The sequence below is a fragment of the Salmo trutta genome, chromosome 22 (genome assembly GCF_901001165.1).
Source record: "Salmo trutta chromosome 22, fSalTru1.1, whole genome shotgun sequence".
NCBI classification, from domain to species: Eukaryota; Metazoa; Chordata; class Actinopteri; order Salmoniformes; family Salmonidae; genus Salmo; species Salmo trutta.
Window position 1 is genome coordinate 15,169,208 of NC_042978.1, and position 14,144 is coordinate 15,183,351.

General features: G+C 40.8%; 1 protein-coding gene across 5 annotated transcripts in view; it reads right to left on the minus strand.

Moving 5' to 3' along the window:
- pip5k1ca (phosphatidylinositol-4-phosphate 5-kinase, type I, gamma a) overlaps positions 1 to 14,144 on the minus strand; it is an 85,592-nt gene that overhangs the window by 29,901 nt on the left and 41,547 nt on the right. The window lies entirely within an intron of this gene.

Here is a 14,144-nt window from a genome sequence, read left to right on the forward strand (position 1 = left end):
ATAAAGTGAGACGAAACGAGGACAAGCTAGAAACAACACCCTGTTGAAACACGCACAGCAGGAGACCGATGCATAAACATCCCAATCAGACAGTATTGGGAATGAGCGATGGAAGGACGGTCGGGAGGGGAGGACGGGATGGATGGAGAGAACGATTGAGAGAGAGAGACCTGAATGGGGGGGAGAGAGAGAGAGAGAGAGGATGAGAAAGGGGAAAAAAGAGAGGAAGAGAGAGGAGTGAGGGAGATAGAGGTAGAGAGAGGAAGCGAGAGTAAGAGAGAAGGGACCCTGAGTGCAGAGAGCACTGGCCCCAGGCACTGTGATGAATCACTGAGGCAGGAACACCTCGCACACACACGTGGCCAGTCTCACACACACATTACATTTTTATTTTATTTAACCTTTATTTAACTGGACAAGCCAGTTAAGAACAAATTCTTATTTACAATGCCGGCTTACACTGGCCAAACCCAGACAACGCTGGGCCAATTGTGTGCCGCCCTATGGGACTCCCAATCATGGCCGTATGTTTAGAGGTCGACCGATTAATCGGAATGGCCGATTAATTAGGGCCGATTTCGAGTTTTCATAACAATCGGTAATCGGAATTTTTTGACACCGATTACATTGCACTCCACGAAGAGACTAAGTGGCAGGCTGACTATCTGTATGCGAGTGCAGCAAGGAGCCAAGGTAAGGTGCTAGCTAGCGTTAAACATATCTTATAAAAAACAATCAATCAATCTTAACATAATCACTAGTTAACTACACATGGTTGATATTACTAGTTTATCTAGCTTGTCCTGCGTTGCATATAATCGATGCGGTGCCTGTTAATTTATCATTGAATCATAGCCTACTTCGCCAAACAGGTGATTTAACAAGCGCATTCGCGAAAAAAGCAGTGTTGTTGCACCAATGTGTACCTAACCATAAACATCAATGCCTTTCTTAAAATCAATACACAAGTATGTATTTTTAAACCTGCATATTTAGTTAATATTGCCAGCTAACATGAATTTCTTTTAACTAGGGAAATTGTGTCACTTCCCTTGCGTTCTGTGCAAGCAGAGTCTGGGTATATGCAGCAGTTTGGGCCGCCTGGCTCGTTGCGAACTGTGTGAAGACCATTTCTTCCTAACAAAGACCGTAATTAATTTGCCAGAATTGTACATAATTATAACATAGAAGGTTGTGCAATGTAACAGCAATATTTAGACTTAGGGATACCACCCGTTAGATAAAATACAGAACGGTTCCGTATTTCACTGAAAGAATAAACGTTTTGTTTTCGAAATGATAGGTCATTAATATGGTGAAATCCGGAAACTAAGGCTCGTATTTCTGTGTTATTATATTCTAATTAAGTCTATGATTTGATAGAGCAGTCTGACTGAGCGATGGTAGGCAGCCGCAGGCTCATAAGCATTCATTCAAACAGCACTTTCCTGCATTTGCCAGCAGCTCTTCCCTGTGCTTCAAGCATTGCGCTGTTTATGACTTCAAGCCTATCAACTCCCGAGATTAGGCTGGCAACACTAACATCCAATAGTCAAAGATATATGAAATACAAATGGTATAGAGAGAAATAGTCCTATAATAACTACAACCTAAAACTTCTTACCTGGGAATATTGAAGACTCATGTTAAAAGGAACCACCAGCTTTCATATGTTCTGAGCAAGGAACTTAAACGTTAGCTTTTTTACATGGCACATATTGCACTTTTACTTTCTTCTCCGACACTTTGTTTTTGCATTATTTAAACCAAATTGAACATGTTTCATTATTTATTTGAGACTAAATTGATTTTATTGATTAAGTTAAAATAAGTGTTCATTCAGTATTGTTGTAATTGTCATTATTACAAACATAATATATAAAAAATAAATGTTTTATTTTTTATTTAAAATCGTCCGATTAATCGGTACCGGCTTTTTTGGGGCATCCAATAATCGGTATCGGCGGCGAAAAATCATAATCGGTCGACCTCTAGTTGTGATACAGCCTGGATACGAACCAGGGTGGCTGTAGTGACGCCTCAAGCATTGAGATGCAGTGCCTTAGACTGCTGCGCCACTCGGGAGCCCCGAATGCAGACCGATACACCTAATGCACAGAGGATCTTAAAATAGCCCAGGCCCATATGTTTATACATGAGATGGTCTGTTCCTTCAGGGGCTTCTGTAACGAGCTACTCAGGTTGGACTGACATCTCATCTCTGCTGTGTTCCGCTGTGTGTGTCTAGACCAGAACCCCAGTGTGCTTAACACATAACCAACCCTAGGTTAATGACAGAGACGCTTCACAATTCACTGCCCCAACGAATTGTGAACGCAGCCCCCGGCGCGGTTAGCCCTTGTGGCTTGGACCATGGATTGTCCTGGGCTTGTTGCTGCCCTGCAACACCACCAGGTCTATTTTGCTCCAGAGAAGTAGCTCATTTTTCTCGTTGGCGCCATCTTCCCTGCGACCTGCCCTGTCTGCAACCACGAGGGTAACAGTGTAGCCTACGCTGCTACCATGACAAAGACCAAAGCTGGTGAGAGTACTGTTGAGGACAGTGGAGTCTCTCGATCACAGGCGAAGGATCTTTTAAACGAACAAAAATAGTTCTACAAGCAGTTGTTGCAACAACAAGAAAATAGCTTCAAGTGTTGTGTCCAAACACCGGTGGAGTCAACTACTAAAAGAATGGACAACCTGACCAGAGGTCCAGAACCTGAAGAACAGTTTGCAGTTCTCCCATGGTCAGCTCGATGAGTCTAAACAGGAGAACACCAAGATGACAGCAATCCATAAGTCATTGAGAGAGGACATCAGTTCTGTATGTGAATCCATGATAACAATGGAGAAATTAGCTTATCTCAAGGGAAAATAAAGATGGAACAACATTGTTGTGGACGGAATTGCAGAATCTCCACGAGACCTGGACGGAGTTTGAAGACAAAGTGAGGGAAAATATTATTGAGAAACTGAAGATGGACAACAGGAAGATTGAGATCGAGCGCGCGCACAGGACTGGAAAACCCACCACCGGCCCAGGTGACAGGCCCAGGCCGATAGTGGTCAATTTCCTGAGGTTCAAGGACAAGCTAGCTGTTCTGGAAAGAGCCAAGAACTTCAGAGGGACGTACATCTTCCTCAACGAGGACTATCCTGAAGCTGTGCGCCAGAAGAGGGAAAACCGTATCCCAGCCATTAAAGCTGCCAGAGTGTGTGGGGTCATTGCTTACAGTACATCCGCTATGACAGGCTCATTGTCCACCCTCCCTCCCAAAAGCCTGGAAGGGATAAGAGAGCCAAGTCTATGGGTTTGTAGCTTCAACCCGGCAGCACACACACACACCAACTGATTAATGGACTGCTGAAGTTTTTGTTTTTTTCTCTTGCCTTGTTTTCTCTTTCACATATGTCTATTTCTGATAAGCCACCCAGGAAAGGTCAATAAAAATATATATATATATATATATATATATATATATATATATATATATATATATATATATATATATATATATATATATATATATATATGTGTATATATAATATATATAATATATATATATATATGTGTATATATAATATATATAATATATATATATATATGTGTATATATAATATATATATATATGTGTATATATAATATATATATATATATATATATATATATATATATATATATATATATGTGTGTGTGTGTGTGTGTGTGTGTGTGTGTGTGTGTGTGTGTATATATATATATATATATATATATATATATATATATATATATAATATACATATATATATATATACACACACACACATATATATATATATATATAGAAATCAATAACTTGCAAACATCAGATAACATTCATATATTAGTAATTTCCCGAGACTCACTTAGATAATTCCTTTGATTATACAGCAGTAGCAATACAAAGAGATAACATTTACAGAAGAGACAGGAATGCTTATGGGGGATGTAGATAATATATATATATATATATATATTCATTCATTCAGTGCCATATCCCTGTAATGCTTACAGAAGATCTCATGTCAAGTGCTATTGGAGTGTTGTGGTTGCAGGTTCCCCTGCATCCTCTAAAGACTATTATATTTTGTTATGGGAAGTTCGCCTCTTTTCACTGACTCAGATCTTTTCGACTCATTCAGTCAACAAAAAAAAAAGAATCTTTCAGAGGAGCGCGTATTAATCCGGCTGTAAAATCAATTGCTGCCAGCAGGTCAAACGAACAACTAATATAATCACTTGTAAAAACGAATTGTGGTTCACGAGTCAGTAAAAATAAAAACTTGTTCGTGAACTGCATATCACAAATTATTTTCAAGTGCTAACAGTCAGTATCTAGATATGCTTGATAGTGTATGTGACGTAAACAGAGAGGTCTACTTTCTTGGGGACCTAAATATTGACTGGTTTTCATAAAGCTGTCCGCTCAAGAGACAGTTTCTCACTGTAACCAGTGCCTATAATCTGATTCAGGTTATTAATCAACCTAGCAGGGTGTTTACAAACACTACAGGAACTAGATCGCCACATGTATTTGTCACATTTTTACTAATACTATAGAACTTTGTTCTAAAGCTGTATCCCTACCCATTGGATGCAGTGATCACAATATAGTGGCTATATCCAGGAAAGCCAAAGTTCCAAAAGCTGGGCCTAAAATAGTGTATAAGAGATCATACAAAAGATTTAGCTGTTACTCTTATGTGGTTGATGTAAAAAATATGTCACTAAACTCAACAAAAAGAAGACAAAACTGTATTATGAAGCCAAGATCAATGATAATGATAAATGAGTACTTTAAAGTACTTTAAATTAAAAGACAAATTCAACTCCATCTTTCATCAAATCAGATGGCTTATTCATCACAAAACCATTTGATATTGCCAATTATTTTTCTGATTCTATTTTTCTGATTCTATTTTATGATTGATACTTCATTGGCAAAGTGGGCAAACTTAGGCAGGAAATGCCAACAACGAACAGTGAGCCATCTTATTCATGCCTAAAAAAATAAATCATGAAAGAAAAGCATTGAAAGTTTGAATTTTGTAAAGTTAGTGTTGGAGAGGTGGAAAAATTGTTATCGATCAATAATGACAAACCTCCTGGCATTGACAACTTAGATGGAAACCTATTGAGGATAGTAGCTGGCTGTATAACCACTCCTGTCATATTTTTAATCTGAGCCGAGAGGAAATTGTTTGCCCTCAGGCCTGGAGGGAAGCCAAAGTCATTACGCTTACCAAGAATGGTAAAGCGGCCTTTACTGGTTCTAACAGCCGACCGATCAACTTGCTGCCAGCTCTTAGTAAACTGTTAGAAAATGTCTCTGCAAACAAATTAAAAGACTTTCGGTATGCCTTTAGAGAAGGGCACTCAACATGTACTGTACTCACACAAATGACCAGGGTTGCAACTTTCACTGGGGACGAGGGGGACAAGACCCTCCCACATGAATGCGGTGTGCTTTAGGACCATGCGGACACCTCAGATCGGTAGGGTAGGCTGTTTTCCGGTTTCAGCCGGCTGGATTTAGGACCGCACAGACACCACAGAGCATGCGCGGACAGGCTGTGTGAAGACAAAACTTCTGATAGGCGGGCGTATAGAACCAGCACGAGAGATATGAATCAAATCAAATTTGATTAAGCACATGCGCCGAATACAACAGGTGTAGACCTTACAGTGAAATGCTTACTTAAGAGCCCCTAACCAACAATGCAGTTTAAAAAAATACGGATAAGAATAAGAAATAAAAAAGTAACAAGTCATTAAAGAGCAGCAGTAAAATAACAATTGCGAGACTATATACAGGGGGGTACCGGTACAGAGTCAATGTGCGGGGGCACTGGTTAGTTGAGGTAATATGTACATGTAGATAGAGTTATTAAAGTGAATATGCATAGATGACAGAGAGTAGCAACTGTGTAAAAGAGGGAGGGGGGACAATGCAAATAGTCTGGGTAGCCATTTGATTAGATGTTCAGGAGTCATATGGCTTGGGGGTAGAAGCTGTTTAGAAGCTTCTTGGACCTAGACTTGGCGCTCCAGTACCGCTTTCCATGCAGTAGCAGAGAGAACAGTCTATGACTAGGGTGGCTGGAGTCTTTGACAATTTTTAGGGCCTTCCTCTGAGACCGCCTGGTATAGAGGTCCTGGATGGCAGGAAGCTTGGCCCCAGTGATGTAGTGGGCCGTTCGCACTACCCTCTGTAGTGCCTTGCGGTCGGAGGCCGAGCAGTTGCCATACCAGGCAGTGATGCAACCAGAAATCGAATAAAATTTTATTGGTCATAATACACATGGTTAGCATGTGTTAATGCGAGTGTAGCTAAATGCTTGTGCTTCTAGTTCCGACTGTGCAGTAATATCTAACAAGTAATCTAACAATTTCACAACAACTACCTTATACACACAAAAGTGTAAAGGAATGAATAAGAATATGTACATATAAATATATGGATGAGCAATGGCCGAACGGCATAGGCAAGATGCTGTAGATGGTATAGAATACATTATATACATATGAGATGAGTAATGTAGGGTATGTAAACATTATATAAAGTGGCATTGTTTAAAGTGACTAGTGATACATTTTTTACATCCAATTTTTTATTATTAAAGTGGATAGAGATTTGAGTCAGTATGTTGGCACCAGCCACTCAATGTTAGTGATGGCTGTTAAACAGTCTGATGGCCTTGAGATAGAAGCTGTTTAACAGTCTCTCGGTCCCAGCTTTGATGCACCTGTACTGACTTCGCCTTCTGGATGATAGCGGGGTGAACAGGCAGTGACTCGGGTGGTTGTTGTCCTTGATGATCTTTTTGGCCTTCCTGTGACATCGGGTGGTGTAGGTGTTCTAGAGGGCAGGTAGTTTACCCCCGGTGATGCGTTGTGCAGACCTCACTACCCTCTGGAGAGCCTTACGGTTGTGGGCGGAGCAGTTGTCATAACAGGCGGAGATACAGCCCGACAGGATGCTCTCGATTGTGCATCTGTAAAAGTTTGTGAGTGTTTTTGGTGACAAGCCAAATTTCTTCAGCCTCCTGAGGTTGAAGAGGCGCTATTGCGTGGGTGGGTGGACCATTTCAGTTTGTCCGTGATGTGTACGCCGAGGAACTTAAAACTTTGGAGTCGTGGTCAGATTTGCCAGTCAGGATGCTCTTGATGGTGCAGCTGTAGAACCTTTTGAGGATCTGAGGACCCATGCCAAATCTTTTCAGTCTCCTGAAGGGAAATAGGTTTTGTCGTGCCCTCTTCATGACTGTCTTGGTGTGCTTGGACCATGTTAGTTTGTTGGTGATGTGGACACCAAGGAACTTGACGCTCTCAACCTGCTCCGCTGCAGCCCAGTCGATGAGAATGGGGGTGTGCTCGGTCCTCTTTTTCCTGTAGTCCACAATCATCTCCTTTTTCTATGAACAGAGGCAGCTGCTGTCTGTGTTGCGCTTTTTCTCGGAGTTGTAAAAACAAGCAGAGCAGAAACTGGCTAGTCTTTAGTTGACTGATCTAGCTGGGACGGTAACTGCTGTTTGACAGATAAATATAGCTATTAATTTTTTTCCTCAATCACAGTAGACTTGAAACAAACGATTGAAACCAGCGGCTAAACGATTGCAAACCAATATTTTTTTTTCAGCGCAATGTGAGTTTTAATTAGTCAGTATAGCAATGTAACATTATTGATCTGTCAGTTTCCCTAGTGAATTCCCTACTTTTCACACTGACATGGTATAAACAGCTCTACAGGCATCACTGTCATGGTTCACAGTCAGTACACAACACTATGCTTATCATGTCTTAGCAGGATCAGATGGTGACAGGTGTACCAGCAGGGTCAGACAGCCAGGGAAGACCAGTCTACGGAGCTCACGTGAATTTTGCAGTATATTAGAACAATCAGTGAATGGATACAAAGTTCCATCTTGAGTAGGCTTGGGTAGGCTACAGTCTGGGATCAGGGAATAATGGTCATTTCAATTGTTGAACCATTATATTATTCATGGATGGAATCAATGTATAAATGTACACCAAAGTAATTCTTTGTCATGCCTCATCTGAGCAGGGTCAGATGGTGACAGGGGTCTCAGCAGGGTCAGGCAGCCAGGGAAGACCAGTCTGATGGAGCGGAGGGGAATTTTTGCAGATACAACACTTTATTTTCTCTTTGCAGCAAACACTGGAAATGCAAGAAGCTTCAAAGTATTTTAAGGCAGTATGGGAAACCTCTAAAGTTCATTTCCAAAGTGTATCAAGGGTTGATGGAGGCTTTTCCCGATGACACAAAACATGTAAAACAAAAATGTGAGGAAGACCTGGGAGACGCTATTGATGATGAATGGATACAGATATGTTAGAATGCCCAGTCATGTTCATATAATGACTGCAGTTTTAAGACCATCCATAGAACATACTATATGCCAGTGAAACTGAATATCATGCACACAGAAATGTTATTATTCTGCTGGAGGTGTAAAACACAAAAGGGGACATATTTGCATATGTTATGGTCTGAAGGCTGGCTGAATTATGACAAAGAGTATGTTATTTTATCTCAGCATGTCTACAGATTCTCCCTTATCCCCGTTTTTGTTTGCTTGGAAATGTTGATACTGGAGACTGTTATCAGAAGAAACTGTGAAACCTAGCATTTATAGTGCCTAAGAAATGCATTGCAATTAACTGCAAGGTGGGTTATCCTCCCACAATGGATAGAAGTAATGTCAAGTTAAGTATCACTAGATTTGATATATTACCAGAATAAGGAAATATTGGGCAATTTTCACAAGGTCTGGATGCCTTATATGGAATACAGCACGACAAAAGGAGTCTGTATTGAAAACATGCCCACATCAGCGGAGATACCTATTTAAGCAATCACTAGTTGTTGGGCTGTGCAGTCCTGGTCCTAGAGTTCTGCCATACTGTTGGCTGACACTCTGGCCTTGTGTTTCACTAAGATGAGTGGGGTGTGTTGGGTTGGGGCGCTGCAGGGCCGTGGACACCTAGGGACAGGACGGGGTGACCCAGCTATATTGTGTGCAAGTAGAAAGAGATCTACAGTACTACTAGGCCTATGATATGAATTATATGGAGGGTGTACTGTTTCTGTGTGTTACTGTGTAGGTGTGTGTGTTTTTTTTATAAAATGTTTTCCAAACCTTTCCTTGAGACATAAAAAAAGATGGGAAGGAAGTTGGGGAGAGAGTTATTTACTAGACTGGTGGGGGTTGGGTGTTCAGGTGGCTCAGGCAGGCTGGGCAGTCTGGCAGAAATTTGATATGTCTTAATAAAAGACAATCAAAAGTCTTGGTACTTTATTTGTAAAAGTTGTTCATTTGTTAGGCTATTGGTTAAAGTCGCAACACAATATTGATTATTGAATTATCATTGATCTAGTTCAGTATTATCAATCACTTAAACATATTTAATAATGATCTCTTACCTAGCTTGATGTCTGGGCATTTTTGCTTACTTTATGTTGTTCTAAATAGAGACAGCTAGAAAGGCCATATTAGATTGTGTAGAAATGCAGGAATTAGCTTCAGATGCAGAGGACCCCCAAACCCCTCACCAAGTTATGCCCCCCGCCCCCACTTCTAAAACCAAAGTTGTGCCCCTGCAAATGACTGATGATCGGTTGAAAGAAATGTATAATAAGAAGATTGTGGGAGCTGTACTGTTAGATTTCAGTGCAGCCTTTGATATTATTGGCCATAACCTGTTGTTGAAAAAACTTATGTGTTATGGCTTTTCAACCTCTGCCATATCGTGGATTCAGAGCCTTGCAAAATTAAAGGACCACTTTAAGCTGTACACTCCACAGAGCGAAGGATGGTGGTGGCAGTATCATGCTGTGGGGATGTTTTTCCATCGGCAGGGACTGGGAAACTGGTCAGAACTGAAGGAATGAATACAGCTAAATACAGGGAAATTCTTGAGGGAAACCTGTTTTAGTCTTCCAGAGATTTACATTTACATTTTAGTCATTTAGCAGATGCTCTTATCCAGAGCAACTTACAGTAGTGAATGCATATATTTCATACATTTTTTTTTCATTTTTTCCCCCTGGTTTTTACTGTTTTTTTTTACTGATTTGAGACTGGGACGGAGGTTCACCTTCCAGCAGGACAATGGCCCTAAGGATACTGCTGAAGCTACACTTGAGTTGTTTAAGGGGAAACACTTAAATGTCTTGGAATGGCCTAGTCAAAGCCCAGACCTCAATCCAACTGAGAATCTGTGGTAGGACTTAAATATTGCTGTACACCAGTGGAACCCATTCAACTTGAAGGAGCTGGAGCAGTTTTGCCTTAAAGAATGGGCAAAAATCCCAGTGGCTAGATGTGCCAAGCTTTGCATCTTCAAAGTGGTAGGCATGTTGTGTAAATCAAAAGATACAACCCCCCCAAAAATCTATTTAAATTACAGGTTGTAAGGAAACAAAATAGGGAAAATGCCAAGGTGGTGAATACTTTTGCAAGCCACTGTATCTTATAGAACAGAGAAGAAGCCCATTTCTATTCTCAGCTACTTAACTAACTCATCAATAAGCTTTTTAAGAGACAGCTTTTCATCTATCCAGATGCCCAGATATTTGTAAGCAGGGACACTATCAATATGGACAAAGTACATATGCTTAAATCAAAATTATTTTTATGCGCTCTAGAGAACAACATATACTTAGTTTCACCTGCATTCAGTAGTAATTTCAGGTCAATAAAGTTGTTCTGTAATACAATGATGGCAGTCTATAGTTCAGATAAAGCCTGGTCAACTGTGGGGGCAATAGCATACATAACAGTTTAATGGACAGTTTAACACTTTAATGGAAGCTTCTCTTGGCCCTCTATTCTTTTCTATTTTTTCCAATGACCTGCCACTGGCATTAAACAAAGCCTGTGTGTTCATGTATGTTGATGATTCAACCCTATACGTGTCAGCAAGTAGTGAAGTCACTGCAACCCGAAACAAAGAGTTGCAGTCAGGTTTAGAATAGGTGGCCAGTAATAAACTGGTCCTGAACATCTCTTAAACTAAGAACATTGAATTTGGTACAAATCATTCCCTAAGTTCTAAACCTCAGCTGAATCTGGTAATGAATGGTGTGGCTGTTGAGCAAGTTGAGGAGGCTAAATTACTTGCTGTTAACTTAGATTGTAAACTGTCATGGTCAAAACATATAGATTCAATCATTATAAAGATGGTGAGAGGTCTGTCCATGATAAAGAGATGCTCAGATTTTTTTACACCACACTCCACAAAGCAAGTCCTGCAGGCTGTAGTTTTATCTCATCTTGGTTATTGTCCAGTCATTTGGTCAAGTGCTGCAAAGAAAGACCTAGTTAAGCTGCAGCCGGCCCAGAACAGAGCGGCACGTTTTGCTCTTCATTGTAATCAGAGGGCTAATATCAATACTATGCATGCTAGTCTCTTGAGGAAAGGCTGACTGTATCACTTCTTGTTTTTATAAGAAACATTAATGCGTTATATATTCCAAATTGTTTGCATGGTCAACATATAGCGCTGATACACACTTACTCCACCAGACATGCCACCAGAGGTCTTTTCACAGTCCCCAGGTCCAGAACACATTTAAAGAAGTGTACAGTATTATACAGAGCCATGAGTGCATGGAACTCCCTTCTATCTCATATAGCGCAAGTGAACAACAAACCTGGTTTAAAAAAACAAATAAAGCAACACCTCTACCCCATGTGACCTATTTGTTGTGTTTATGTACTGACATGTATGTGTAACTGATAGATGCGCACACACACATACACACAGTACATGTTCATGTTTTAAATGCATGTAAATTGTAAAGTCTTTTGTCTCTTATGTCGGACCTCAGTAAGACTAGCTGTCGCCATTGGCGATGGCTAATGGGGATCCTAATCCTTTACTGTTGGCATGTGTGGTGGATGAATAAGAATTAGTTGGGTAACATAGATAATTAAGATGTTTTATTAGTATAATATGCTTATGTGAGATACTTGTCATTAGAAAGTGTCCTTTGGACTCTGGTGTCTTTCAGTTGCACGTTTGCCTTAGCTGGGGCTCAGTCACTTGGGGCCCAGAGAGGGGAGAGGTCAGACTTGTTTTTTACATGTCTCTGTTGCTATGCAGAATATCAGCAAGAGAGGAGGACAGAATGAAACATTGTCTTCATGTGAATGTGTCTTTACCTATTCTTAAACCATGTGAAGGGATGGTGTGATTTAAAAACCAATTATTTGTCTCCAATGTCTGTGCGCAGGTCCCTCCCCTCAGTGAGCTTGTCCAGGAGTGGGAACAAGAGGATGGGCCTCTATGAGATAGCATTGACAGAGGAGATTTATGGTGTATTTTGATAAGAATGCCTAAAAAGCATTCCAGAGGTCATGAGCTAATAGTTCTGTTCAATACCGTACCAGGGAGGGACGGTTCTAGGGAGACCAGACACCGGTCTATATAATGAACACTGTTGAGATAGCAGTTGCTGTCTGCTGTGTTTTATAGATATCTTTTCATACAAAACGTAACCTTGTGACCCATTCTATGTATCTGTGGTTCGTCATGTACGTTGAGAGGGGTGGACCTTAAGTATAAAAGCTCTTTGTATTGAAGGTGTAGTCACCTTTTTCAATGGCATCATTGAAGGTCAAGTGCTTTTGCAAAAGTATCTTAATTATTAAAGATGTAGTTAACTCAGACTGGTGTGTTTGTAACTCTCCTCATTTGGTAATGCAGAAATTAGCCACCACACATGACACAGGACTGATGGTAGCGCTCACCTTGTCTTCTCCAGACAAGCTTTTTTCCGGATGCCCCAAACAATCGGAAAAGGGATTCATCAGAGAAAATGACTTTACCCCAGTCCTCAGCAGTCCAATCCCTGTACCTTTTGCAGAATATCAGTCTGTCCCTGATGTTTTTCCTGGAGAAGTGGCTTCTTTGCTGCCCTTCTTGACACCAGGCCATCCTCCAAAAGTCTTCGCCTCACTGTGCGTGCGGATGCACTCACACCTGCCTGCTGCCATTCCTGAGCAAGCTCTGTACTGGTGGTGCCCCGATCCCGCAGCTGAATCAACTTTAGGAGACAGTCCTGGCACTTGCTGGACTTTCTTGGGCGCCCTGAAGCCTTCTTCACAACAATTGAACCGCTCTCCTTGAAGTTCTTGATTATCCGATAAATGGTTGATTTAGGTGCAATCTTACTGGCAGCAATATCCTTGCCTGTGAAGCCCTTTTTGTGCAAAGCAATGATGACGGCACGTGTTTCCTTGCAGGTAACCATGGTTGACAGAGGAAGAACAATGATTCCAAGCACCACCCTCCTTTTGAAGCTTTCAGTCTGTTATTCAAACTCAAATCAGCATGACAGAGTGATCTCCAGCCTTGTCCTCGTCAACATTCACACCTGTGTTAATGAGAGAATCACTGACATGATGTCAGCTGGTCCTTTTGAGGCAGGGCTGAAATGCAGTGGAAATGTTTTTTGGGGATTCAGTTCATTCGCATGGCAAAGAGGGACTTTGCAATTAATTGCAATTCATCTGATCACTCTTCATAACATTCTGGAGTATATGCAAATTGCCATCATACAAACTGAGGCAGCAGACTTTGTGAACATTTATATTTGTGTCATTCTCAAAACTTTTGGCCACGACTGTACACTGCTATTTGCTATTCAGAAAATCAATACAAACTGAATTTGCCCACATACACTACTGTAGCTCTGTACATTGTTGTCCGAAATGGAACAAAGGAATAACTTAGACCAAATTCTTGCATTGTGTCTGTACATGTTGATACAAAGCCTAACACAATGCCAGTCAGCCAGCACAGATACAATGTGACAAGGGCCATGAGGTGTGACACTGTGTCTATCGCACGCACACATTATTATGTCATAGCTAGGGTTGGCAGGGTAATTGTATAACTGTTTTTTGTTGATTAACTTCATTTAAGTCGACAAACTTTACCCAAAAGCAGTAAAGTAAAAGTAAGCCTGGTCCACACCTAACAGCCAGTTTTAGAATTGTGTTGTAGAACAATTATAGTGCTTTAAACTGACTGAAGACGGGTCTGCAGGACATTAAAAAATACAAGACCTGCGTGCAGTTGAGTCTGTTTCCAC